The sequence below is a fragment of the Zootoca vivipara genome, chromosome 4 (assembly GCF_963506605.1).
Source record: "Zootoca vivipara chromosome 4, rZooViv1.1, whole genome shotgun sequence".
Classification (NCBI taxonomy): domain Eukaryota; kingdom Metazoa; phylum Chordata; class Lepidosauria; order Squamata; family Lacertidae; genus Zootoca; species Zootoca vivipara.
This window is the reverse complement of record NC_083279.1, coordinates 41449720-41475409: the sequence shown is the minus strand read 5'-3', so window position 1 is coordinate 41475409 and position 25690 is coordinate 41449720. Positions and strand designations below refer to the sequence as shown.

The following is a 25690-nucleotide window of genomic DNA, read 5'->3' as shown; positions in this document are numbered from 1 at the left end:
AGATTTTTATATTAATTACGGTATTGATGGAGATGGAGGCAAAAAATAGAAGGCATCTGAAAATGATGGCAATAGTTCATGATATGGGGAATCCAAATACATTTGCAACAAGAAAACCCATAGCCACACATTTTATTGTGAGTGTTGGGGGGAAGGAATCAAAATTCAATCTGAAGCAACACAATCTAAGCACTAGTAGTCCAAAATGTCTAAATTGAAGTATTCATTCATTCATTTCTTAAAAGGTTATTTTCCTTTGGAATAGGAGAGAGATTTGCTTGTTGTTATTTTGTATTTTAATGAACAATTTCCTAATGCAATTCTTGAACCAATGTGTTAACTGAATACAGTTATCATTCAAAATTCACACTTCTCTGAATTTTTTGAGGCAGTTCTCCAAGCAACAAATGCATAGCGAGATGCATACATTACTGAAAATAATATATACAAATACATTATCTTATGGGAAATGGCATACAAAACTCCAAAAGAGGAGAAATTCACACTGCTGTTGAATTTTCATGAGGATATTTTTTTAATTTAAAAAATCACAGATTTCTTTGGAAACGTACACTGAATTTAAGAATGGAAAAATGATTAACTAAGAGAAACTAAAATTGACAGATTCCTCTAGAGGATTTCAGTTTTCTGCTTTGTTCTCAGGGCACTTTAGTGTTTCTTTAAAAGTTCTGTAGGTGTGGGAGCTTGTTATTTTGAGGTGGCCTAGGGTGATGTTTTTGTTTGTTTCATTTCCAGCAAGTACTCATCAAATGTTCTGCATCCTCCCTGGTACTCTTGGATCTGAAAATGCCCCAAGGCAGAAGTCAACTCATGATATTTTCTCCTGTTTTTAATTGAAGTACTGGTGCCCAGGAGTACTGCAAAGTGTAGATCACAGGTGAGATGATTTGTAGAAGGAAAGAAAGTACCTCAAAACTAAATAAAACATTCCTTCCAGTAGCATCTTAAAGGTAAAGGGTAAAGGGACCCAGGGCCATCTCAAGCATGTCGGGCGCCCTTCCAGCCCCACAGCACCCAGCCTACCCCTAGAGCCGGCCCTGAAGGGACCCCTGACCATTAGGTCCAGTCGTGACCGACTGGGGTTGCGACGCTCACCTTGCTTTATTGGCCGAGGGAGCCGGTGTACAGCTTCCAGGTCATATTGCCAGCATGACTAAGCTGCTTCTGGCGAACCAGAGCAGCACACGGAAAAGCCGTTTACCTTCCCGTCGAAGTGGTACCTATTTATCTACTTGCACTTTGACGTGCTTTCGAACTGCTAGGTTGGCAGGAGCAGGGACCAAGCAACGGGAGCTCACCCCGTCATGAGGATTCTAACCGCTGACTTTCTGATCGGCAAGCTCTAGGCTCTGTGGTTTAACCCACAGCACCACCCGGGTCCCAAGTAGCACCTTAGAGACCAACTAATTTTGTTATTGGCATGAGCTTTCGTGTGCATGCACACTTCTTCAGATACATGCACATGAAAGCTCATACCAATGACAAACTTAGTTGGTCTCTAAGGTGCTACTGGAAGGGAAAAAAAATTTTGTTTCGACTATGGCAGACCAACACGCCTACCTAACTGTAACTCAAAACTAATGTATGCATGACAAAACCCTGCAGTACTCTTCATACATTTTGAATGGCATTCCTTTTCTCATTAATGATTGGAGATTGTTTTTTTTTAAAAAAAAGGAAAAAGAAAAAGAAAAAAGTATATTTTTTCACTTTTACATAGAGGTAGATACAGTCGAACGTTGTGAACGCTGCGGGTTACGCGTTTTCGGGTTGTGGACTGTGCCAAATCTGGAAGTACCAGAATGGGTTACTTCCAGGTTTCGGCACTTGCACATGCGCAGAAGCACAAAATGACATCACGCACATGCGCAGAAGCGCCAAATCGCATTGCGGCACTGCAGGTTGCGAATGTGCCTCCCGCACGGATCATGTTCACCACCCAAGGTATGATTCTACTATTAAAAAAAGAAAAGAAAAGCTGAACAGTAAAAGATGGACCCTGGAATATTCCTGAGAGAACTGAACCCCATTTGGATGAGAGCTGTGCTCTCATAAAGGGCTTGATCCTTGAGTCTTCAAAAAGCACTCGCTTGAATTGAGGGAGAGCTGTATATGATTTTGTGCTGCTTTCTAATCAAGCACTAAGCAATCTGGCCTGCAATAGACACACATGAATGAAAAGAGCTCAAAATGTTGGAAAATAATTTAAGATACGTGATCATTGTTATTTTTGAAATAAGCAGAGGATATGTCTCCTGGACAACATTGAAATGTGAAAGGAATTTAGTCTGATATGAGAACTCTTAATAAAGCAGATTCTTCCATATTTCTTCGTAGTCCTCCCAGTTTCTTACAATTTCAAAGAATATAAGGCCTGTTGAAACGAATAAAATTGATTGATGGGCTGAGAAAAGCATAATGATACACAGGATACTTTAAGTAATTGGGAGGTGTGCATCAGGCAGTCACTGTACAGACCTTAGTTTGGAAACATCAAGTTTAACATTCTTAATAATAAAGAAAATGAAGGACCAACATATTTATTACACTTCCTGCAGATATCAGAATAGATGGTGTTGCAGTATCAGGACAGTGAAAGAGATAATGCAACAGAGACCCAGGAATGGTAAGTTATTTAGAAAAAATGATGCATCTGTTACGACTATTATAAGAATTAAAATTAGTTTCTTAGGGAGTCCATTCTAATATGTGAGGTTAAGGAGGGAAACTGATTTAGAAACTAATCAAAGTTCATCACCATTATTGTGTTAGATTTGATTATAGCACACGAATGCATATAAAACAGTCTGAATCATTGTTAATTTATCATTAAGAGGGAGAGGGAAAGGTTGATCGGTGAAAGCTTGCTCAAATCAGACAACCACAGAAGTGAGCAGGTGAACCTCAGCTGCAGCTTTAGTAATTCAGCACATTGTTCGAGCCTGTCATCTTTCTACTAATGTAAAGGTCAATTAGGGTAACCAGGAATGTAGGTTTACTCTCTTAGCTATTCTTTTGTACGTAATGAAATATGCAGGCACAAGGTAAGTCCCACCTGAATTAATCTGTACAATTCAGTTTGGTCTAGAAGAAAGGAGATGCTCATCTACAGCTCATTAAGATCTCCAGTGACCTCTTTAGATTTACTGGAGATTTTTTAGTTGGGATTTGTGTTGAGGCTTACTACATGAGTTATCCTTTTATATATTTATATTACTTACATTACTATAAGTGTTACCCTTTTTGTATTTTTATCCATATGATATATATAGATCCACATATTTATATCTACATAGTAATCTGGAGACAACGATCAGTATTAGTTCTTGTGTTATTCTTATCTTTACAGTGTTGCAGTTAAATATTCATTGAAGCATTCCCCCCCCATTACTTATTAATCCTAGCAGAATAAAAGAAAGAGGGGGCAAAACTTTTTCTTAGCATTGCTGTGATGGAACATATTCCTTCCTAACCCCATTCTTTGAATAGATTCATATAAGCATGAAGCACACAGAAGCCAATTAAAATGCAGGATGCTCTATAGCCCAGCCATGCAAAGACGTCACTAGAACACAATTGTATGTATGTATGTAGTGGGGGGTTCTATACTTTCATTTACATAGGAAAAACTGAGCAGTTCACATGATAAAAACTCAAGAAGAAAAACTTGCAGGCATCAGTGAAAACATCCCACTAAGTAGGTTTGCAAGGAAGAAGGTTTCGGAAAGCCAGGATAAATATTTGTGGCTTCTAATGATGAGAAAAACTTTTCATAGCTGGTGTTACCTGATTGCAATAGGTTCTGTCTTCCCATACATACCTTCTGTCTTCCCATACATACCTATTTGAAGAAAATATGAATAAACCAGGAATTTGAAAACATAACTGCCTATTCACCTGGAGACAATGTTTGTTCACCACAGCTAGTCAGTCAGCAGTCTACCTAGACTTCAAGACCCAAACGGAGAATGGTTGTCTGCATCTATAAAATTAAGCAGACATTTACCAAGTAACTTCTTTTATTTTATGATCAAGTGGTGAAAATCATCAGAACGATGTGGAAAGATGCTCACATTAATTATGGTGCTGATGTTTGCAGTGACCTGGTTCAGCTTACAAACGTGTACAAACTGAGTACTCTTTAGTTTAACTTTATAGACTATGGCACTAGTTCAGAAATTGAAAAAGCAGCTTAGGGAATTTTAGAAATATAATATTTGAATGGTGATGGAAATTTTTAGCTATTTGTGGGGAATGTTTCACAAATAAGATAATATACTTGAGCAACTGGAAAAGCTGACTATTGAAGCACCTCTAACTCTTTATACACACATGCAGTTTTTCAGTAGGTTCAAAGCAGTTCACATAATAAAATATTCAAGATTGTTGCAATATCTGAATTCTAAATTCTCACTGTAGTTTCATCTGTACCCTTCCTTGGTATGCCTTACTGGATTATTGTGTTATTTACTGAGATGATTTATATAAAGCTCTAACAATACTCTGAAGTTACTGCTATCTTAGCAAGCTATAAACAGGTGCATAAGGTTTCAAATGATCCCAAGGGCTTCGGGAGAATCTATGCATCTGTTTATAGGCTTGATAAATGTTCTTTTTCACATATACTACATAGGAAAGCATTGTTTTTTGTCCATGCTATTTTGCTCCTGACTTGAGAAAATCTAAAAATGTAATCTAAGATAAAAAAAATCCTTGTAAATAGAGAAACATAATACACATTTACTGATTTCTGATGTACAGTACTGTCTCAGCTAAGCAAGTTAGGGGATTTATGGAGTAGAGCAATGATCTCAGAAATCCTTAACGGTGATGTCTACAAAGAAGGTTATTTATTGGGCAAATGTTAAAAGCACTTTCATTGATGGATATAGACAGTTTTCTTTTATTTGGAGGCTATATTTATGAAAAATAAAAACTCAATAGCTGCCCTCTCTTTTCATTTTGCAATATGAAACAGTTGCACTTTGTCATTTCGTAGATTTTGGCTTTTTCCCTTCTTCTGAACCTCAACAGAATGATTTGAACACTTTTTCTGGCTGGGAGACTTTTCACTGCTAGACAGCTCAAGGTATACTGACATATAATTTTAGATAACTGACAAAAGAAAGGCCTTGTAATGGTTGGTCTTGGGTCTCATTTTGCCCACCTTTGGGACAAAAGAGGCATTATTATTGCTCAAGAAACCATTCACTTACTCTAAAAAAGATAAATTAATCATTTATTTTAGGCCGTAAAGAAAGTTGAGATGCACATGGAATCAAATCAGGTCACCAAGGCCCAACTTTTAGGTACATTGTTACTGCTGCATCAGGGGGCAGCAAATAGACTATCCTTTGGGGCAAAATAAGGGGAAGGCTTATTTCCTATCCTTTCCCCCATCCTTCTTTTGAAAGTAGTGAGAAATATCCTCTTTCAACACCCACCTTCCAATAATTAAAGAGTTTGAAAGGGATGAATAAGGGAGATTTAGAATAGTAGGATCAGGTCCACAATGGAGACTTGTGCTTTCCTGAAAAAGTAACCATTTCTTTGCAATGGACCATTGATCCTCCATAGACTGTTTGCTTTCTACTAGACCTGGGGGGGGGGACCACTTTACTTTTCCTAACTCAATTGTTTTAAATATATATTCAGTTAAATGGTGCAAACATAAATATGTTATATATTAGTATAGGTTTGCCATATTTCAAAAAGTGAAAATCCAAACACAAACTGGCATGGGAATTTCCCAGGTGTTTTGCCAATTTCCAACTGCCGCATTCTGGATATGTCCCAGATATGTCCCAGGAAATTCCGGATGTATGGCAATCCTATATCAGAATTACTGCTGTGAAATAACAAATACAGGTTAAATACTTAACTATAGATCTATAACTCCATATCTTAAATACCAGTACAAATATTTAAAACAATACCTTTCAGTTTCAACAGATATAAGACTAAATTTCTGATTTAGAAAGCCTGTTGGGACAGTGTTGTCCAAAAATTTTTATAATTTGGGATCAGGATTTGTTTTTGTTTTTGTGAATCATACTGAGCTTAAACTATGCTCAGTGATATATTCTGATTAGTTCTCCCTGGAATTCATTGAGTGTATATCATATTTTCAACTTAATTGTGATGATATCTCAAACTGTGTTCACTAAGATCTCTCCTCTTTGGGAGAGGGGAGACTTTGCGGACGGGATCTGCTTCCTGTTTTAAGCAGGGGGGTGGCTGGGGGGCGGGGTTTACCTACATTTAAGGCGGCGTGGCAGTATTCAAATCCTCTTTCCGCTGCTGCATTGACAAATCCAGGAACTCATGAATCGTGTGGTGGCTCACAAACTGCGTTACATGGATGGCCATGTTATTGAGCACCCTGACACCAGGTTCAGCGAGGTGGCTCTCTTTCGTGATGATGGCATTCATCTTTCCAATCAAGGAAATGACATTTGGTTGGCTGATATCACAAAAAGCATTAGGATTTGGTTGCAGCGGTGAGGGTATTGGCGGCAAGCCTCTTTGGCTCGGATGGCGGTTAGACATTGGAATATGTATTTGTCCAGTGTGTTTGTGGACTGGTTGTGGCCATCATCCAACCCTCCTCTTTTAGGGGTATCCCGTTAAAGGGATCCGGCGGTCGTGGATAGCGTCGTCTGATGCCCTGCTGCGGGCTAGGGCCATGGCACGACCCCCAGTGACATCAGGGGAAGCTTCCAGTTGTATTTGCATCAACAGGCTCCTCCCACTGGTTGTTAAGCTTATATGTCTCCCCGCTGAGCAGGGTGGAGTCATGCTTGCTCGTGTGTCTTAACTGTTTAGTCATTTTTTCCATGAGAGTCAGAGTCCAAACCTTTTGTTTCCAAGCAGACAACTGCAAATTATCCAAACCATTCAGATTCTGAGCAATCGGTAGATGAGCACAACCATTGATAATGTGATCAGTTCTTCATGTAGAAGGTCCTTCTGTCTACCATTATTATTTTTAAAAAATAAAGCCAATTGTGGCATACATTGAACAGAGTATTTTGTGATCAAGCTTGTTTCCTGACTGCAATCCAAAATGTATTAACAGTTGTACATATCCACCACATATGGTACATCATCCCAATACATTCATAACCCCTCCATGCTTGAGCAATCATCTGAATATATTCTTGGGTGGGGGTGTCAGATACCACCTGTGCACCATTTTCAATGTGTTCCCCCCCTCAACTCAATCAGATACAGATTGAAGTGGCTTTTTAGTCCACATTGCTCCAAGTCCAAGAATCAAAGAGTATTCTGCACATTATTGAAAAAGTAATTTTAGAGGTGGCTGTCAAAAGATGTCAGATTATGTGTTGCTTGGTCCCAGTGAGCTATTTATAAAAAGTTCCACTTGACAGAGTTGAAGCCAGTTCATACACCTGTTGTCCAGTTTGACTGCCAATTTTTTTACCTGTTAATGGTTGTTGGCTACCACATCCCACGGCTTATATAAACCCATTTCACTCCAACTTAAAAAAAATTATTAGCTGTCTCTATTATAGAAGAGGGAGTGAAACTGGAATAGAATCAGTGATGGAATCAATGGTGATCTAAGTTGCACAGGTAGTGCTGTGGCCTAAACCACTGAGCCTCTTGGGCTTGTCAATCAGAAGGTAAGCAGTTCGAATCCGCAAGATGGGGTGAGCTCCCGTTGTTCTTTCCCAGTTTCTGCCAACCTAGCAGTTAAAATGCATGCTAGTGTGTGTAGTTAAATACCGTATATTCTGGCATACAAGGCGACTGGGCATATAAGACGACCCCCAAGTTTTCAAGTTAAAATATAGAATTTGGGATATACTCTATATTTTAACTCAAAAATGTCTGCAGCGATTTCTCCTGCCACGCTGCCCATATCCAAAATGTCAGCAGCACCAGAAATCACTTCTGAGCATGTGGTGACATGCTCAGAAGCGATTTCTGGTGCTGCTTGGTGAGTCCCCGCACTGCTCGGCGAGTCCCTGGTAGTGCAGCGCGGGGGGGACTTGCCGACAACCCCCGATTTTTGAGACAATTTTCCAGGGTTAAAAAGTTGTCTTATACGCCGGAATATACGGTACCTGTGGTGGGAGGTAAACAGCATTTCTGTACACTCTGGCTTCTGTCACAGTGTCCTGTTGTGCCAGAAGTGATTTAGTCATGCTGGCTGCATGACCCGGAAACCTGTCTGTGGAAAAACGCTGGCTCCCTCGGCCTGAAAACAAGATGAGCACTGCACTCCATAGTCACCTTTGACTGGACTTTAACCCTCCAGGGGTCCTTTACTTTTACCTTTTTAGGTGGAGATAATATTTTGCTCCAAGTGACCCAGTCAGCAAGATCAGTTGGTGCAAATGGATTGGTGATACTGCTTATGGATTAATAGTGTTCATATTGTTTTCAAATTATAGAACTTTCTGGTGTCTAACAATTTCTTTTGTATAGATGTATATAATCATTATAGACGTACAAACATATATACATATTGTATGATTTTTTTTGTTTCTTTTCTATAGATGTATACAAGATATATATACACACACACAAAAAAAATTCATATTTTTGTGGGGGTTTTGTTTTTAGCTGATTAAATTTTATTTGAAAGATTAGCTGTTCTGCATGCAGTTAAGACCTTTTAGCAGCAACTTCTCATTACGTAGACTGACTGCATGGTTAAGACTTTTGGACTGGCACATGATATAATGAATTATAATAGGACCTCAATGAGTCAATATTCAATTAAACAAGATAAATGTGGTGTGTTCCAAGTAGATAGACTGTTCAGGTCCCTGAACAGCTATTAAGTTATTCACTATAGTTCCTAAAGGGAATTAAGTGTGTTGAGAACCTTTCAAAGTTTTCAGAAATCCAAGTTGCCCTGATATTTAAGCTTTTGACATTGGCATTCCTTAAAATATCTTTATAAAATACAGATATTTCATAAAATATACTTCATAATATTGTAGGATGTCTCAAAATACTGATCTCCGGGGAGCTCACAAACATAAAATATTAAAATAAAATAAAATAAAATACCATTCCTGAAAAGTAATGTATTACATAAGAATAACCTGCTAGATGGGGCCAATTGTCCATCTAGTCCAGAATCCTGTTCTCACAGTTGATGAGTTTGCCAAATGTAATAAAATGCTTCAAAAGTGGAGAATAATGATCATTGCCCAAAGGCTTTTCCTAAGAGTCCCTTAAAGCTTGTTGAATTGAACTCTCTTGGGCTTTAACTTTTGTCCATTTTTAACACTCCCAATTGCCTAATTATCTGCTATATTGCAAATACTAAAACATCTTGGTACTTTAAACTAATTTTGCACTCTCTAAACACTCTAAAGGCTGTACAGTACAGTGGTACCTCCCATTGCGGACGGGATCCGTTCCGGAGCTCTGGTCAGATCCCGAGGTTTCTGCAACTGGAGGGACCGCTTCTGTGCATGTGTGTGCCGTGGTAGAGTGCTTCTGTGCATGTTTGCACGGTGAAACCCGGAAAAATACTTCCAGGTTTACCGCGTATGTATCCCGAAGGATACGTAACCAGAGGTGAACGTAAGTAAAGGGACTACTGTACTTCTCCAAGTTTTGTGATGCAGTTGGACTACAGGGTCACCATACCACAGTTTGTGAAGGGTAACGGGTAAAGGGACTCCTGACAGCTAGGTCCAGCCGCGGACGACTCTGGGGTTGCGGTGCTCATCTCTCCTTATTTGCCGAGGGAGCCGGTGTACAGCTTCCAGGTCATGTGGCCAGCATGACTAAGCCACTTCTGGTGAACCAGAGCAGCACATGTAAATGCCGTATACCTTCCCGCCGGAAGTATTCTGCACATTATTGAAAAAGTAATTTTAGAGGTGGGTGTCAAAAGATGTCTGATTATGTGTTGCTTGGTCCCAGTGAGCTATTTATAAAAAGTTCCACTTGACAGAGTTGAAGCCAGTTCATACACTGGCTACCTAGCAGGTTGACAGAAGCTGGGACGGAACAATGGGAGCTCACCCCATTGCGGGGATTTGAACTGCCGACCTTCTGATCGGCAAGCCCTAGGCTCAGTGGTTTAGACCACAGCACCACCCGTGTCCCTACCCCACAGTTTGTACACCTGTGCAAATAGATCTGCCAGCCCTACTCCTTCAGTCTCAGCTTTAGCATACTGATCTATGCTCATACCTATATAACTACCGGGTAATTGTCCATACCCATGCAAATGGGCAACTGTATATATGTACCAGAGTAAACATTTAGGACTCCACCATGCGTGTGAAGGGGTCCTCCTGTTTGGTCCAGGATTTCCCTCTCAATGTATAGATCTTTGCACATATGCTGATATGTGTGCAGGTACCCTTCTTGTAGCTAAATGGGTGGCTGTCAGGGAATGTAGTTGGTAGTCTGTCAGCAAAGGGTGTGGGCTCTGCAGCATGGCAGTATCATTTAATGCAGGAGGTGTCCTCCATGAACACATCTGTAATTTAATATGGCATGAATTCATTTTCACTGGTTTATTTCAGAAGCTGGCATTAATCCATTTCCCCATCAATGGCAAGGAACAGAACATATTTCATTCTGTAGGCTTATAGTCATAATAGATTTTAAGATCATAAAATGTCTTCACATTAATCTATCAAATGCAAACACTTGCACTATTTAGGATGAGATGCTAAGCAATTTTTGTAGCCTCCTCCATGCCATCTTAGTTGTTGATCAGTTTCTCCTTTACAGCATCCTAATTGTTGAGCTGTCTACACCTATTCCCTAAAGAGCACATGCCATCAAATTAAGTTTGTAAATCCAACTTTAAGCCCAGAATTTCTGGCTGGAGCCCCATTCACTTCAATGGAACTTGCCACAATGGAGTACTTCAACATCAGTTTCCTTTCCAGACTGTATGATGAAATGACTCTCTTGTGGTGTCTCAGTGCCACTCATGTACAATGATGTTTGTCTGTCTTGGCTTGATTTGAGCTCCCTGAGGCAATAGTCTGTGTATTTGTGATCTGTATGCATAATGCTAGCAAGAAAACGTAATTAAATATGAATTTATCTGAATATGGAAAAAACAGGAAGCCTTATGGGAAAGACAACCACATATTAGAAGAAGGAATTGTGGGGAAAGGAAAACTATCAATTTTTTTTAAAAAAAAAAACACAATCATTGGAGGGGGTGGCTGCTGCCCAATTTGGCAGTTAAGGCAAATTGGCATATCACAGGGTAGACAATATAGTACCCCCTAGATGTTGTTGGGCTACAATTGCCACCAGCCTTAACCAGTCTGTGCTACAGTTAGGGATGTTGAGAGTTGTAGTCCATAACATTTTGAGGACTACAAAATTGGCTTCTCATATTGCCCCTTAGGAATTGCAGTTCTGACAAGAACCATGGCTTAAAAGTTCGTAGGAATTTGAGCCCCTTCCTTTTGAAGCTAAAAACATCCAGAAAAAGTCTGGATGAGGAACAGCAAGCAAACAAGACATTGGCAAGAAATAATTAAGTGAATGTACCTAAGTAGAGAAGACACCTGTCAGACTAAAGGCTGCTTGGTCAGATAACTTACAGCAATAAACAAAAGTCCCATCTAAGAGTTAACATTAAAGGACTCCTGCATCTATGTCTACAGAACAACTAGCTTTGTAGCTCTTGTAGTGCTACAGACATCAACAAAAGCTTTAATGAAAGTTTTAAAGAGAAAAGGGCTAGCTTAAAAAAAGATTCTCTTCTGTAGTACAGTGGAACCTCAGTTTATGAACACCTCGGTTTACGAATTTTCGGTTTACGAACGCCGCGGACCCATCTGGAACGGATTAATTCACTTTCCATTACTTTCAATGGGAAAGTTTGCTTCAGTTTATGAATGCTTCAGTTTATGAACAGACTTCCGGAACCAATTACACCCATGCTTTGGGTTAAGTACGCTTCAGGTTGAGTACTCCGCAGACCCGTCTGGAACGGATTAATCCACTTTCCATTACTTTCAATGGGAAAGTTCACTTCAGTTTATGAACGCTTCAGTTTAAGTACTCCGTGGACCATCTGGAACAGATTAATCCACTTTCCATTACTTTCAATGGGAAAATTCGCTTCAATTTATGAACGGTTCAGTTTATGAAGAGACTTCCGGAACCAATTGTGTTCATAAACCAAGGTACCACTGTACCTACAAAGAAAAGCAGCTGGCTTTGTACAACATACAGTTTCACAACTTTGACTCAACTTTTGTTAAGGTAAATCACTAACATTTTGTGCATATAGCTACAAACTGGATATTGATGGTGTGTGTAAAAGTAAGCAGAATTGTGAATTGCAAAAGAATGCCTGAAGGAAATGACTTTTGGTTTGTAACATGTCAGACCAGAACATGCTACACTACTGTGTGTTTTGAATCGGGTAACTACAAATTTTGCTGATGCATCTCTCTACTTGTTACAGGCAAAGGATTCAGCATATCTACTTTGGCATTTAATACTGTTTGGATAAAATTCTAAGAATTCTTTCCATAGTCCATAGCTAGAATATGGAAGTAACATCTTTGTCAGTGTAGATTATCACAGTTGTAGATTTGCGAGGGGGCAGAATAAAATGTTGAGTCTTCTGATCATCAACCCACTGGCTCTAAGGTGATCAACTAATGATTCTATATAATTATGTACCATAAGGTGAGAACTGGTGTACATCTGAAGGTTGCCCATAGAAAACAAATCATGTTTCATCACTGTACCCCAAAGTTTTTATAAACACAATGGTCTATATCTACTGGGTGAAACCATTTTAGTAAGCCACCTGGTAGTTTTAAGAAAATCCATGTTCACAGAGTATAGTTTATAAATGGCATTAAAGATCCTATGGGATAAGAATAACATACTAAGTGCAAAATGCCTGGATTTGTGTCCTGATTTGTAAACCTGACAAATTTACTAAGTATTCCAAACATTTGGTATTCAGAACAAATGCAGGAACTCTCCTTTTTTTATTTAAAAAGCCATTAATAACAATACAGTTATGGAATGTAAGAAAGAAATTGAGGTATTTTATGCAACTTTCCTGCATTTTATAGGAGTTCATAAATATTTGTTAGTGCTTTCTGAAAATACATTCTTTGTGCTGCATTTATTAGAGGGGACAATAGACATTACTGGTTATGGCTGAGAACGTATGTCTTCCTCCCCACACATTTCAGGAAAAGGCAAGTTTCTGTATATTCAGGCTGTTTGAATGAGAATGGGATATATATGTATACACGTAGAAAACACAGAATAGGGTATAGGACTGATAGCCAGCCAGCCTGGCTCCCACCTTTCATTTATATTTGCAATGAATATGTGAATGTTTTAACCCCTGTGGCTAGTCTAGGATAACATGGCTATCCTTGCCACATTGCTAATGCGTCTTTGTCTGATGGTCAACAATTCACATGAATCTGTTCTGGCAATTCATTCAGACAATGGACAATGCATAAAGGAACAGGATCCCTTTGTAGTTTCGCATGTGTGGTGTTGTGGGACTGCCCTTGTTCCTATGCCCTGTAGGAAACTGGAAGGATGGTAAGCACAAAACAATTTTTCTGCCTGCCCAGTGCCTCTCCTTCAATAGGACTACTGGGGCATTACTGCTTTTAGTGTTATAATTATGGAGTGACCAGTGTTCCGTTTTTCTCCAGATCCACTCTGATATCTCAAAATGTCGACATCAACACATATATTTATATTTATACAACCAAGTAATGCCTCCTCCTTTCTTTCTCTCCATTTTTTGTTTGTTTTTTTGCAATTTAGTTGCATATTTGGACATCAAGTATTGCATGATTACACAAAAACTAATATAAATCAAGTTGGCTCAAAACATAGCCAGATTCCAAGGTGCCAAGCTTTGTATAGTATCGTAAAATTAAAAATCATTTAAATGCACCACAAAAGTTCAAGCTGTTTCTTGCTCAAGTAAATTTTGATGGCTTAGCTGTAAACTCATGAAATAGGTGCATATAATAGAAGCACTGACAGAGCCTTAACTACAGCAGTACTAGTAGAGCTGCTTTAATTATAATTCCAATAGGCTGATTACAGTGGAAGCAAGAAAAATTGATTTCAGGCATGAAAGACATAAACAGGGACTTAATGTTATTGATGTAGCTTACTAGAGCTGTTCTGAAGATGGAAATCCCCCCCCCCAACCCACATATCATTTTACAGTATTGGGAAGGAACTATCTTTTGCGTTAATTTTTATTTATTGGTCAAGGACAGTTTTGCAATTAAGTTGCCAGACCTGGCCACGCTTTCTTTTAAACTGATCTCCTTTAAGAAGTTAACCTTATTTCTAAGAGATGCAAGTTTCTGCAACTACCCATTGCATTACACTGCAAAACCTGGTCAAGAGTAAACACCTATGAGTTGTCAATCCTAAAGGCAATTGGAAGCATCAATCCAGTAGATTATCCCCTGGCTATCATAGTAAAGACTGGAAAGAACTGTAGGTTGACATCTTCTCTCTCTTATTCCACAAACCTGTAGTGCTAAGTGAGGTTTGTTTTCTGCCGTGGCAGAAAGCTTGTGGGCCCATTACTAGCTAGAAACAATATGATGAAGTCAGGCATTGGTGACCTCCAGGCTAGACTATTCAGGTAGTGCAGAATCTGACTGTTCACCTGATATGCACATGTATCAATTGTTTTGAATCATCTTCGCTGGCTGCCAGTTTGTGTCTGACTCCAACTCAAATCACTGGCTTTTGCCTTTAATTCTCTAAATAGCTTAGAACATGATCGGCACAAGCAACATTCTCTCCCCTGTGACTACCCTGGCCCTTCAAATATTTTGAGAAGGCTCTGCTTCATATTCCAGCTTGTGAAAAGGCTATAATAGTTTCCACTAGGATCAAGACCTTTGCTGAAGCAGCTCCAATGCTATGGAATTCTCTTGCAAGGCATGTACATACAGCCCATTCCTTGCTTTTTTGGGGTGGTTTTTTTTTTTTACAGTTTTATATTCAATCAAACAACACAATATAACATTTGTCATATAAAAGAAAAAGAAACCCACCCCTCCCCGTGACTTGCCTCAACTTCCCCTTCTGGTTCTTTAAACATTTATTACTTTTGCTTAATTATTATCTAATTTTATAATCTTATACCTTAATACTCTTATTTCCTAATCAGTTTTATACCAAATTTTCCTTCATGATTACATCTTACAGTAAATTTCATTCCATGTTGTCCTTACATAACCTTTGATCTTATTTTCTTACTTGTAAGTGTTTAATCAAACCCTGCTAGTGAGTTCGTATCTTTACAGTATTCCTGTAAATACAACATAAAAGGTTCCCAGTCTTTTTTAATTTCTTCATTATCCTTGTCTCTGATTCTTTCCATCAGTTTCACCATTTCTGCATATTCCATAAGCTTGACTTGCAATTCTTTCGTGGGTATTTTGTCATCCTTCCATTTTTGGGCTAGTAGACTCCGAGCTGCCATTGTAGCATACGTAAACACCTTCTTCTGCTTTTTTGTTTAGTTTCTGTCCTATTATACCCAACAGAAAAGCTTCTGGCTTTTAACAAAGGTTATTTTAAACATCTTCATTTCATTATATATCATTTGCCAATAACTTTTAATTACTTTACAATTCCACCACATGTGGAATTCTCTTTGCACTCCCAGCACTTATTAGCACTTGTTCTATACATTTTTGCTAGTTTGACAGCTTCATATAAGTTGTACATTTTGAATCAACTTTCCATAATTTCCCCCAGTCTTTCACAGCCTATTCCTTGTTGTCCTTTCACAGGGAAGGAAAACTCTGTTGCTATCACTCTGGCAGTGGTAGGCTGAACAGGACTGTGTTTTGGGAGACCTTTGGAGCCACTGAATCAAAAGCCTTTCCATTTTCTTGACACCACAAAGGAGACAAACTATGCCAGCCCAGCAGCTGGCATAGTTACCATATATTAAATCTGATTGAAATCAATGAGAGGTGATTAAAAATAAAAAGAAGCCCAACAAAGAGATGGAGAAAGAATCACGTCCACACTCTGCCCTGATCCATATGTGAGTCCTGCAGTGCTTAGGAAGTAATAATTCCTCCATCATAACCACACACACACACACACACACACACACACACACACCAATCTCCATTGTATTGGGACAGCTTCTTGTTGTTGTTTTATGTCTGCAAATCTACCATCACATGCTGAATATTATGTGTGGCTCATCTTAAGTACACACAGGAAGTTCCCTTTTATCATGTCAGATCAGTGTTCTCTTTGTTTCAGTACTATCAATACTAATTGGAAGCAGTTCTGCAGAATTTCCAGTCCTATCTGAAAACTCTAAGGTTTGATCTTGTGGCTTTCTACAGGCGGAACATGTGCTCTGACACTGACCTATATATATTTGCCTATATTTCCATAACATGAAATTAAACCATCACCAACAGAGATTAGATTACTAGGTATTTAAAGTTTATTCTATTTACCAAGCAGGATCATGAAAAAGTAGATTACTTATTTGGTGCTCAGTTGCTAGGCATTTCCCCTCTTATTTTTCTCCAAAGATTGCTTGTACATTCCTGAGCATTTCAACTTTGATCTGCTAATGCTCACCTGCTATGCTGTGATTACCTGGATGAACTGCCAAGAGGCCTCCTCAACTGAATTGTCAAGTTAAGGGCATAATGCTCTATTGAGGAACAAATACTTCAATTTAAAATTCACCAGAGTGCTGACTTCTTGTGGAATGGTGATTTTGTTTTTGTAAATGGCTGAAAAGGATCATTTGGCAATCTCAATTGGGTGTGTGGGGGGGTGGGGTCTTTTAAAATCCATTTCTTTACAAACCTGTGTCCCATTTCACAACTGGGAAGGATAAAGGGAATTATTATCACAGAATGAAAAGGGCCATTTTGGAAGTTTCAAAGAGGGAAAGAGATAAAGACCAACAATATTCTCATAAACAGCTGGTTAAATTGTTTGCAAAGACAACACAATCACCCTGATCTAGTAAGGGACAGGTTTTCCCAGCATAGGAAACTTCCTTATATCCAGTCTGATCATCGCTCCATCTAGCCCAGTGAGTGTTCAGGATTTTAGACTGGAATGTATATACCAACATATTAAAGTGGTTTACCACAGTAAAAATACAATAAAAAAATCATACAATGAAAGCACCCCCCCCAAAAAACCCTTAAGAATAAAGATCAGTAACCAAAGTGTGTGTGTGTGTGTGTGTGTGTGTGTGTACTATTAGTTGCCTGCATAGGCCTAGAAGAATAGAATGGAAAAGTTTTCAGCAGGCATTTAGAAATTGACACAGATGGTGCCCACTGAATGTCTATTGGCAGAATAATCCACAGGATTTGGCCGATGACACCAAATGTTCATTTTTTTCATTGTTGTCAAATGAGCTTCCCAACTTGGGCAATGACCAGAGAGACTCCTGAAGTTGATCTCAGTGATCAAGCTGGTATAGAATGGTTCAGGTGATCCCTGAGGTATCCTGGACCTAAGTTGTTCATGGCTTTGTAAATAAATACAAGGAACCCTCCCCCCCTCACCCAAGGAGCACGCAGTGAGGTGGAGGGGAGTTTCCTTGGACCTTGCTGCTGTCAGGAAACGAGCTCTACTCATGAGTAGGACCCTGGCAGAGACACATGCCCGACTGGCATGATCCCTGTTTCCTGGGCGATCGTCCGGGAGTTTCTTAGCCTTCCTCAGCCCCCGGACATCGTAGTGATTGATATGGGAGTACATCAACACACTCTTAGCATCCGCAGAGGTTTGCACAGTTGCGTAACAGACCACAGTAGCAAAGCATCTTGGCTAAGCTACCGGTAGTTTATTTCACATGGGGAATGAATCTCCCAACAGCTGTATGGTCACAGCATGCAGCTGGCAGCTGGCTCAGGAGAAGAAAGAGTTGAGATCTTCCCATCAGTTCACTACAACTCCAGTTATTCCTAACCATTGGCCAGGTTGGCAGGTGCTAATGGGAGTCATAGTTGAAACTTCTGGATGGTAGCATTTTGACTAGCCCTGTTCTATACAGTGGCTCCAACATATGCAGCATGTCAGTGTGGTCTGAACTCACCACTACTGCTCTAAGTTGTAACTACTGCATGTAGCAGTTACCACATGGAGAGAGATTCCAGTGGCCATTTCTGCAAGAGGTATAATGTGTAGCAACCAGTGCTATTTTCTGGGGGGATGCAGGGGTACGCATACCCCTAAACATTTTGTGAATTTAAGTTTAGCCTCATTGAGGGACATTATTTCAATATGAGTAGGAAAATGAAAGTACACCTAAACATGTTTTTTAAAGAAAAAAAAGCACTGGTAGTAACCACCAGGTAGTAACTGTTAGCATATTCAATTCTGTCCACTGCCCAGCTGCATGTGAGACAGGCTGATGTTTGGATGTGTGACTGCTGTAACTTTCCCACACAGGAGAACAGATGTAACCTGTGTTCTTTGTTCTCTCTTACTTTCACTTCTAACTGAGAGTGATGGCGTACACACTTTTCCATCGCTCTCTAATAAAACATAGTTAATAGCTATGATTGTTTGCTGTCTTCTTTACTGAAGCCAGTGGCAGAAGAAAGAATCTAGGGCTTCTCATCCCTATATTTTAACAGTAACCACAAGGGTGTAGCAAAACTATCTACAGTAGAGAGGTCCCACAAAAATAACAGGGACCTTTCTTGAGACTAGAGGAGGAAATACCTTTAACTATGTAGTGGGTTTTTTCATACTGTTGGAGGAATGAAGCCAATTCAAATGTCTGTTGGCCATTTCTAATATACTGGATAGTTAAGCATTGCATGTTTCATCTGTAATGTCACAAATAACCTTTTTTTGCCATTGTGGTTTAAATGGATCCATAGGGTCAGGGATTGATATGATCACCAAACATATAGATCATCCATATGCAACACAGATTGCTTTGTAGGATGACTAAAGTTGGTTGTGTGTATATAAACGCCATTATTCAACTTGCTTATTGTTCCAGAAACAATGGGTGACAGGTGAAGTGTTTATTGACTGACAACCTGTGTTCATGAACTATGCATCACTACATAAATTACACCCTGAATACATAAATGTTAAAAATGGTATCATTAACATTCTAGATGGTAAACTTCTTCTTTTTAAAGCTGAAAATGTGCTCTCTTTGCACATGCTTTGTGCTCAAGTCAGTCCTATCTGTAAACTCCAGAATGCCTAATCTGCACATGGCATCACATGAATCAACACTAGAAAGCAACTTAGTCGTTGGATCCTTGGAGAATATTGCCAGGGACATGGAAAGATGGATCATTTCTGCATGCTCCCCTTTTCATATTATAATTGCAAGAATTGTTTAAGTCTTTACCACCCACTGTAATTATAGGCACTAAACTTCATTCTCCATTCAGCAAGAGAAAGACAATGCAAAATCATTTATAGGTTTGCTCCTGAAGTATTGTTTCAAATGCCATCAAGCTGTAACTCTCCCTCTTTATAAATGGCTCGTGAACATTTTTCAGCCTGACTCATATATACAGCAAATTACTCTCTCTTTTCAGGCATCCCCCCACCTGCATTTTCTAATCCATCTTTGGTTTCTTTCCTGTCATTTCATGTAATCTTATATTGCAGGCATCTCTTCCGCATATTGTGTAGTTTGAAGCACCCATAGCAACCCTAACTCAAAGTCTATCTTAAGTTGATTCCCCAATCTTGCAGTATATTTTCATTGGTTACTCCCATAATTGTTTTGTTCAATATATTTTAGGATTACAAAATGGCTGGAAAATCCTCTTCTAAACAGCCTTTAAATCATAAAGACCCAAAATCTGACTGCCTTCTAAATTCTGTAGTCTTTCATAAGGACCCAAGTATGCAATCTCTTGAACTTTAGCTTCTGTAGTAGAGGAGTCTAGGGAACTGTGGAGTTGCCCCATCTTCAAAAACTGTTAAGGCAACCTCAGGCACCATAAAGCAAAACAGAAAGACTATCAACAGCAGAGAAACCAAACCAACAGCAATAAAAAAGATGAGGGAAAATAAAATACATTTTACCTGGGTCTAAGTGATCAGGGGCGCGGGTGGTGCTGTGGATTAAACGACAGAGCCCTAGGGGTTGCCGATCAAAAGGTTGGTGGTTCGAATCCTCGCGATGGGGAGGGGAGCTGGCTCCCATTCCTCAGTCCCAGCCAGGGCCGTCTTAACCATATCTGGTGCCCTGGCGCCAAGATCCCTCCGGCACCCCCCGTGAGTGAGGCGAGCAGGAGGGGCGCGCAAGGAGCTGAGAGGCACGAAGCAGCCAGCCCCAGGCTCACGCTCCCTGCACGCCTCCGGAGAGCGACCTGAAGCCGCTCAAAAACTGAGAGGCGCGGAGGAGGCACCCCCAGGCTCCTGCTCCCTGCGCGAAGCTCCAAAGGCGTGCAGGGAGTGTGAGCCTGGGGCTGCCGTGCTGCACCTCTCAGCTGTTCAGGCGGCTTCAGGCCAGCGCTCCGCACACGCCTCTGTAGAGCTGCCTGAAGCCACTCAACAGCAGAGGCGCGTGAAGGTAGACACCAGCGTTTGGCGCCCCTTCCGTGCCCCTGATGGCCAGGTGCCCTGGTGCCTTGCGCCACCCAGCCTGGGCCTAGGGGCGGCCCTGGTCCCAGCTCCTGCCAACCTAGCAGTTCGAAAGCACGTCAAAGTACAAGTAGATAAATAGGTACCGCTACAGCGGGAAGGTAAACGGCGTTTCCGTGTGCTACTCTGGTTTGCCAGAAGCGGCTTTGTCATGCTGGCCACATGATCTGGAAGCTGTACGCCGGCTCTCTCGGCCAGTAAAACGAGATGAGCGCTGCAACACCAGAGTTGGTCATGACTGGACCTAATGGTCCGTTACCTTTACCTTTAAGTGATCAGAACAGGCACAGGCACATGTCTTTGGGGAGGGTGTTCAACAACCACAGAAACCATAACCAAGAATCCTAATTGGACTTGCTGACCAGACAGGTTCAAGTAAGGAAGCACTGTCTTAGCCTCACTCAGAGACAGGACATATACATGTGTTTGCATCTGGACACAACATCTACTAATGCTGAATAGAGGCAGAGAAAGGAGCCTTGATAAGACAATGTCACCTGCATCTGATCCTCTTTGTCCAGTTATTTCAGTAGCCACCCAATTTGGATAGCAGCCAGTGGTTCACACATTTATTGAGAAGTATTGGGTTTATCCAATTGGCAACTAGAGAAAAGCTTTTTTTTCACCGATACACCACTTAGATTGGGTGGTGCTGGGTTCAAACCAAGCAAAAATTCCAAAAGGAATGGGTAAAATACAGAGAATATCTTAAAAAGCAGTGCCCTCAAATTAATACTTGGACTTGTTTTGATTAACTTCTGCAAAATAATTTATGGTACTTAAGTTAAAAACAGAAAGAAAAGGGACAAATAACTAAAAAGGTTTACCAAAAACAATAAAAGAACCGTGTTGAGGATGAAGAAAGTCAATTGGAAGAAAAGAAGAACTGAAATAAATATATATTATTGACTATTTGTTTTGTATAAGTTTTCTTACGTTATGTTTTATTTGTACTTTTTGTTTTGTTTTATGTCTTGTTGTTTGTTTCTCTTTTGATTCTGTATTATTATTTTCATGTTCAGTTTGACAAGTGTGTGTGTATGTGTTGTAAATAAACTCAATAAAAAAAGATTTTAAAAAACATAGATTGGGTGGTGCATTACAGTTAGTGCCATGAGGCATATAACAATGCTGTGGGGCAGTGAGTTATGCCAGTTACAATACCACCAGCAACAAAATGTGTGGGTAGGTATTCAAGAGGGGTCCCAAGCAAGAACATCAGTGAACACTAACAGACAGGCCTGTGTAGAGCCGGTAGGACAGCTGGGTAAACTTACCCCAGTCTGTGCCTAATTGTGTGTGTAACTAATTGTCCTCTAGATTTTACTGTGCTGCAAAATCAACAGGTGTTTCTAAGAGTAATTTGAGAGATGATGGAAAATATTCTACATCCAAAATGTTGAGGGAAACTGACCTTTCATCTTGCCTTTAAGAACTGTGTACAGTCTTGTTCAACATATATCAAAGACAAACTAAGCATTGACCACGATTGTTAGTTTATTATATTGAAATGCCTATTTGAATTTGTAAAGTGGGTAATGCATCTTTGAAATTTACGGTAGCTTTTAAAACAGTTTGCAAAACCCAGATTTGTGTTGACAAATAAAACACTTGAATTTAATCCCCTATAGCAACTTTGGTTGAGATTTGAGTATCTTTCACATAAAAGGCATATGTTGAAAGTAAAACAAACACAAATTGAAAGGAAAGAAAGGCACACTTTGTTAGCCTATCTAACTTTATTTAAAAAACCCAAATGTATTGATTAGGCTTAAAGATGAATCAAAATAATTGAATCCGGTGTTCTTTTAGAAAAGACATGACATAAATACTTTTTCTCATTTTAATATGAGTTTCTTGATTGTTTTGTTTTGCTTTAGAAGAACCACCAGCCTTGCAGATAACAAATGCATAAGCGTACAATCGTTTTTGAAAGAAATGTCATCTCATGCCATGATATGCATTCACCAATTAGTTGTTTCAAGTGTAAAAGCAGATCTGCTCCCCTTTTAAATACATGCATCCCTGTAATAGGACAAGGTTTTATTTCTTAAAACCATATTGACTTTTCATTTCTAACACTGTGGAATGAGCATATAATTTGAGTTGTTATACATAAGAATGGGGGCTCAAGAACCAATTTTCTGCAAGTAAAACTGCAACTCAGTACTAACTCTGGGTGTTTGGAGTGTCTGGCATACTAGTTACATGGCACACAGTGATCTGGGTTTGTTATACTATGAAGAGGAAAATGGTCACACCTTTTTACAGTTGGCCAGATCTGCTGGTCTTCTGCCAAGATCCATCTCCAATAATTGTACTGAGCTAAAATGAAAATAACCTGTCTTAAGAGGTTGTTACTCAACATTCACAGTGACTTTACGGTCCTAATTAAATATATTTACATGAGTCCTGCTGAAATTAATGGAACTTCCTGGTAAGGGTGCTTAAGATCACAACTTAAAGAGAGATTTTCCTTCATGGTTCTGAAATTAAAAGGGAGGGAGCAAGATACTATTTGACCATTATTGTGTCAGTCTCTCCCTGGTAGGCTGTTCAGATGCTAAATATTTGGCATAACACCTATTAATCCATTTTCTGAATAAGTATGCATGCCAGCTAATTTAAGTTTCATTAAAACAACAACCAAGAATGGTCTTGTGTCACCAAATAAGAGGAAAATACTAAAAGTAAACTTTCACAAATAATTCTTTCTGTACATATCACTCCGCTCAGAACTGAAGGGCTTATGTAAGCACGTCTGTTCTATAATTCACATAGCTGTTCTTTTTATTTCTTCCTCATGTTTTTATTTGAGTAAGCTCTTATCCACCATACAGTCGTATAAATTTTCCTTTAACATGGCAACACTTGAAGGGCACAGAACATCAAAAGGGCCATTAGAATAGCTGGAGAGAACAGCTGCCCCCAGATGTGGTATTTGTCATTCTGCAAATATAGTGGCTGCTAAATTTGCAAGTTGTTCCTATGTCATCTTTATTTCATCTAAATTTTATCACTATATACAACTGTGAGTCCTTTCTTAAGCAGCTAATCAGGAGCAGAGGTGGGGACTGCACATGCGAATGGAACAATGCAAGATTCAGTTAGTAATGCAATGGCAAGCTGATAGCTAGTGAAGATGCTAAATGATGGCCTAACAGATAGGGAAAATAATTTGGTGAATATTAGGAATTAGGAATATTAGGATTTCTTCATGTTGCTCTCCCATGTGGCTTAGGTGTGTGTGAGAGTAGTAGGAACTTATCCTAAGTCAGACCACTGATCCACCTGGCTCAGACTATGCCAACTAACATTGCAAAAGTTTTCCCAGCCACTCTGGGCGGCTTCCAACAAATTATTAAAATACAGAAATCCATCAAACATTAAAAGCTTCCCTAAACATACTTAGAGATGTCAGAAATTGAATTTGGACCTTTTGAATACAAAGTATATGCCCACTTAGACGATATGAGACGATCAAATGAGTCTTTCCCACCCAGCCAGGAGGAAGACCAACAATCTTGGGGAAAAGACCCAAGAAATCAGATTGTGACTATTTTGCAAGTCAATCCAGTATTGGTGATACTATGCAGTTAGTAACAGCATAACCAGTTTATAAATAGCAATGGTGCTGAATTTCTGGAGGAGACTTTGAAATGGAGTCTACTTATTTCATCCCTGTTCAAGCTCTTTCCAAATCAATCCAAATTCCACCATATTTTGAATGAGCTTACCCTGTCCACAGCAATGGTTTCCATCTTCATGGGCTTATGGTATCTGGTAGATTCTGTTGTGGAGCTGGGGGGTGATTAACAAAATCAATCTTCCTGGCAAACAAGGAATATCCCCTTACTCACACAGTTTTGGACATTCCACACCTTTCCTCAGGAGAGTCTCTTTTTCTTTGAGAAAAATAAGTGCCTCACATAAATGTAAACTAAACTTTAATAATAAATAAAACTAACAAGATAACATAATGAAGCCCCAGTGTTTTTCTTACAGATTCCTCATAGTCCTTGGGAGAGTTTCTGTTGGCATAGGTACTTCCTTCTGAAGCCCACATGGCAACATGGAAAAATGATTACCAATATGGAAAGGTTGGCAGAATTGTGACCTTAATTAATCAATGTGTCATGGATCCTATGATGTAACCACTTTTTTTGCTTTTCACAGCTAACTATAGGAATGGGATACTGGCATCTTAAACACTACTGGAGGAAGAGGAGCAGGAGAGGAAAGGGGGTGAAGAAAGAGCTGTGAGTGAAGCGGCCATTTCCCCATCTTCTGGACTCGCTGGGGAACTCGGCAAACCTGCTGCCTCTGGAACCAGGTATGGAGAGTGCAGCTGAATGGGACAAAGCTGTGGTCAGCCTGAGGAAGTACCATCTAACTTGGGCCTACCCATAAAAAGCAAGTTTAGAGTGAGAAAATAGGGTGAGGTCTGCTGTTTCCAGGAAATCTTCTAGTTGTGGTTGAGCTGAGAGTTTATTTGGACCCTGGGTGAAAACCCGGAGGCTGAGAGGGAGAGCGTGTCAGAAGGTAAATGCACTGACATTGATTTACAGTGTATATATATATTAGTAACTTTGTATTAATGTAGTATTTTTATATGTACAGTGGTACCTTGGGTTACAGATGCTTCAGGTTACAGACGCTTCAGGTTACAGACTCTGCTAACCCAGAAATAGTACCTCGGGTTAAGAAACTTTGCTTCAGGATGAGAACAGAAATTGCACGGCGGCAGCAGCGGGAGGCCCCATTAGCTAAAGTGGTACCTCAGGTTAAGAAGAGTTTCAGGTTAAGAACGGACCTCCAGAACGAATTAAGTTCTTAACCCGAGGTACCACTGTAACTGTATTTTTGTAATATTCTGTTTAAGTTGTCTGTTGTTGCTTCAGTTTTTTGTACACTGCTTAGAGATATTTTAAATATATTAAGTGGTAAAAAATTAAATAATCTAACTAACTAACTAACTAAAATACCTCCTGCTTCAGCAAACATTGTGGCTATTGGCTCCCATGTTGGAGGGTTCACCTGTACACATTTA

The 25690-nt window shown here is 39.6% G+C and overlaps 1 long non-coding RNA gene across 1 annotated transcript; it reads left to right on the top strand.

Annotated features, from left to right (window-relative positions):
* LOC132591957 (uncharacterized) lies at positions 1-24967 on the top strand. Its single transcript, XR_009557415.1, has 4 exons — positions 1-137; positions 757-898; positions 2580-2647; positions 24817-24967. It is a non-coding gene; the product is annotated as an uncharacterized LOC132591957 (long non-coding RNA).
* The last annotated feature ends 723 nt before the right edge of the window (positions 24968-25690 follow it).